General features: G+C 42.1%; 1 pseudogene; it reads left to right on the plus strand.

Annotated features, from left to right (window-relative positions):
• Positions 1 to 1,828: 1,828 nt before the first annotated feature.
• On the plus strand, positions 1,829 to 2,351 carry LOC142436117 (stathmin pseudogene; annotated as a pseudogene).
• The last annotated feature ends 2,165 nt before the right edge of the window (positions 2,352 to 4,516 follow it).

Here is a 4,516-nt window from a genome sequence, read left to right on the forward strand (position 1 = left end):
CATATATCAGTGTTTCACATGGACATGATTCTAGAAGAAAACCAAAGATCCAAACCCAGAGCAACTTAGGACCTTCTGCAAATTCACTACTAGTGTACCTTTGGGCCTTCACATTTCACATTGGAGATTTATTAATTTTTATTCTTACACGTTTTTGTTGGTTGATTTACTTGAGTTAAAATGCTAGACCAAGTAGAAATGTACAATTTCTAGCCTGTGTTTACCTGGGATATCGTTGGTAGGAGAATCAGGGTGGATGCCATTACTTTCTGTACTGGAGAAAAAATAAGCAATCACTGAATGAATCACACAAGCAATCAAGCAAACACACAACTTCTGCCTCAAAGTGTAAATCTACCGCCATTGGGTCAATTCAGACTCATAGCAAACCCGTAGAACTGAATATAACTGTTCTTTAAGTTTCCAGAGCTTTCCATATTTATCGGCACACAATACTTAAACTTACTCCCAAGGAGTAGCTGCTGGGTTTGAACCGCTAACCTTTTGTTTAGCAACTAATGCTTAGTCCACTCACCACCAAGTCTTCTTTATATATACATCTGCTCTGAGAACCTATGTTACATATTGTGTGATGTCACTTGAGGATCAACTGCCTCATATGCCTGTGAAAGCTAGACAATGAGTAGGAAGTTTGCAGGAAAATCGATGACCTGAAAATGATGGCTTGGGGGTAGGATATTGAAAGTACCAAAGACTGCAAGTAAGGAAAGCTTACTTCACGCACTCTGCACCCCTGATATAATCCTTCAGTCTTCCTTTTGTCTCCCAAATGCAAAGGACATTTAAAAGAATGTGATTTGAGTACCTCAGAAAGTGTTCGAAAAAGGAAAACACTGACTTGAGACTTACATAGACATAAATGGACACTGTCAGGAAATATTAGGTTTATAATTTGTTCTTGTTTTGTTTTTCAAACTTGAGTAATTTATTTGGGTTGAAAATTAAGACTTTATGCAGCTTAGAGTGCTCTATAGTGGACTGATAATATTCAGTGTGATAAAGAGCATTTACAATGGGCAATCCATGAGGAAAGGAAGTTTTTTACTCCTTACTTATTGTTTCATCCTGGATGACTAGGGTGCCTAGAATATTACCTGGCTCCTAATAGATTTTCAATAAATAACATTTACTTTTCAGTGGAAAAGGCAGTCTATCAATATTTTTACATCTAACCCACTGCCCTAATGTATACTCCAACTCATAGCAACCCTGTATAGGATTTTGACAGTCTATCGATCTTTATAGTAGATGGATTTCTCTGTAGATAGCCTCTCTATTTAAAATCTAAAAAAGGTGGACATTCTAGAGTACTTAGCACTGTTTATGAATTTGTTGTTGATAGGTGCCATCAAGTTGGTTCCTACTCAAAGCATCCCTAAGCACAAAAAGAACAGAACACTGCCCAGTCCTGCACTGTCCTCACAACTGTTCTTACATTTGATCTCATTGTTGCAGCCATTGTTAATCCATCTCCTGGAGGGCCTTCCTCCTTGTCACTGCCCTCGTGATGGCCTTCTCCAGGGACTGGCCTCTCTGGGCAACATGTCCAAAGTATGTGAATAAAGTATCACCATCCTTGTGTCATATTAGAATGTGTGTGTGTATATATATATATATATATATATATATATATATATACTTTGTATGCGGTCTTTCACTTTTGGGTGAGTTTATTTTCTTTTTTTGAGGATCTTCTTAATAATTATTTGCTTTCAAACAACAATATTTGGATAGACAATATTTTCTAGGGCCTTCTAAGCCAAAATGATTGCATAAAACTACATTTGTGAGAGTGTGGCCAGGCGGCTCGGACCGAGCAGGGCTTTCCTTCCCAGTGGATTGCAGAGCGTACACTGCCAGTCTCTTGTCTTCTGTTCACCATGGCTTCTTCTGATATCCAGGTGAAAGAACTGGAGAAGTGGGCCTCTGGCCAGGCCTTTGAGCTGATACTCAGCCCCCGTTCAAAAGAGGCCGTCCCAGAATTCCCTCTTTCTCCTCCAAAGAAGAAGGACCTTTCCCTGGAGGAAATTCAGAAGAAATTAGAAGCTGCAGAAGAAAGACGCAAGTCCCATGAGGCGGAGGTCCTGAAGCAGCTGGCCGGGAAGCGGGAGCACGAGAAGGAGGTGCTGCAGAAAGCAATCGAGGAGAACAACAACTTCAGCAAGATGGCCGAGGAGAAGCTGACCCACAAAATGGAAGCCAACAAAGAGAACCGAGAAGCACAAATGGTGGCCAAGCTGGAGCGCTTGGGAGAAAAGGACAAGCACGTGGAAGAAGTGCGGAAGAACAAGGAATGCAAAGACCCCGCCGATGAGACTGCAGCCGACTAGCTTGTCCTGAGGACTGACTTTCTCCCCTCCCTCCTCGAGATCCAAAGACCGTGCTGGCCAGTGTCATTTTACTACTATTACTATTTCCCTCCTGACAAAGACTAGAAGCCAATGTAGGATGTAAATAGGTAGATCCAGACCATGTGATGTTGTTTTAGGGGCTAAAGGGGAGAAACAAAAAGTGTTTGACTCTTTTTTTCTAAAGTGTTGGAGTGTTTCTAACGTAGCTATTTTTCTTGTTGCCTCTTTTCTACTTCGGTGCACTCAGTGCGCTGGGTGAATGGCTAGCACTGTATTGGCCCCGTGGAAACATGTTTGTGAAAGAGTATGTAGTGGCTTCTCAAAACTGTTAGATGCTGAATATCTGTTTGCTTTTAAATCCCAGTTCTGTCCCGATTTTACCAGATGCTACTGTACTTGAATGGTTAATAAAACTGCACAGTGCTGCTGGTGGCAGTGAAAAAAAAACTACATTTGTGATTATTTATTACAAGAAGGTTCAAGATAAATCTGAGGGTATAGAGACAATTTGGGACTCCACATGAGAATTTTTTTTCTACATGAAATATTTATAGCTTTGACAACAAATGGCACTAGTTGGTACCCTGAAACAGGAGTCCTCAAACTTTTTAAACAGGGGGCCAGTTCACTGTCCCTCAGACCCGTTGGAGGGCCGGACCATAGTTTTAAAAAAAAAAAGAACAAATTCCCATGCACACTGCACATATCTTATTTTGAAGTCAAAAACAAATGGGGTAAAAACACCTGGCGGGCCAGATAAATGTCCTCGGTGGGCCACATGTGGCCTGCGGGCTGTAGTTTGAGGACACCTGCCTGAACTAACTAGTTGTAAAGTGATATCTCATCAATTACTATTACTGTGAAATCTGTCTTTGGAAGATGGTGAAAGAGAGACAAAGCCCATTCCAAGGAAAATAAATCATGTTCAGAGGCATGAAGCTTCTCTTGAGTCTGTGCATGGTGTCCCTAGAGAGGTGCTGACAAGGTGGGGAAACCACAGCTTCTGAGAGGAAAGCATCACTGACCTCAGCCCTTGCATCTACTGAAACCATGGCCTGTTGCTGGGAGGTTTGTGTCTGGGCTCACACTGAATTCCCATCACTGTGCCTCTAGTACAGTAATACACGGCTGTGTTCTCAGGATTCACAGAGCTCAGTTTTAAATAAACTTTACTTTTGGAGGTGTCCCTGGTTATGCTGACTTGAGACTGGAGAGCTGGATTATAGTGTGTGCTAGCACCCCTCTGTATATCACCAACCCATTCCAGTCCCTTTCCTGAATCATGGCGGATCCAGCTGACATCGGAGCTGGTTAAAGAGAATCTGGAGACAGCACAAGTGAGAGCCAGTGCCTGTGAAGGCTTCACCAGTCCAGGGTCTGACTCTTGTCACTAGACCTGAGCCAGGACACCTGTAGATAAAAAGAGCAACAGTAGGTCATGTGTTCAGATGCTGCATCCCCAGACTTCCTGTGTGAATCCCTGAAGCACTCACCAGCCAGAGTCTCCACCAGAAAAAGGAAAGTCCACACATAATTCATGTTCATGTGGATAAGATTCATGACGCCCAGAAAATGCTCTCCAGGGTGAGAAAGAATACGAATTTAAGTACATGTGCTGTGGTTTCACATGGCTGCATATTATGTATTTGCATGTGGGAGGCACATAGTTATGTAAAGTTGAAAAGGGATCAATGGAGGCCCCTGGCTCTGGGAATTACATGGTGATGGGGATGTTGTCTTTGGGAGAACATAGTCCTCTCTCTCAGGTTTTCACTTTACCAATCATATGAATATTTGTTCATATTTTATGTTTAATGTTGCTTTACATCCATTACTATCATAATTACCCAGATGCTATGGTGAAATTATAGAGAATATCCTCATTGTGATAGGTAGGTTTATTGTGCCAACATGGCCAATGAACACACGTTGGATTAATTGAAGGGCAGAGAGGTAAATGGCTTGGTGAGCCTCACCTTTCTTGTCTCTTGCTTTGTGATGATCAGATCAGTGTGTGGTTGCCATAGCTTGCTCTCTGCTTCAATTTACAAACTACACTACCTGTGGGACACCTAACCCATGGACTGTGTTGCTTTAGTTTGAGTTTCCTTCAAAACTGCTTCACCACACTACTGGAGTAATAT

This window comes from Tenrec ecaudatus, unplaced genomic scaffold, assembly GCF_050624435.1.
Source record: "Tenrec ecaudatus isolate mTenEca1 unplaced genomic scaffold, mTenEca1.hap1 Scaffold_154, whole genome shotgun sequence".
In the NCBI taxonomy this organism is placed as follows: Eukaryota; Metazoa; Chordata; class Mammalia; order Afrosoricida; family Tenrecidae; genus Tenrec; species Tenrec ecaudatus.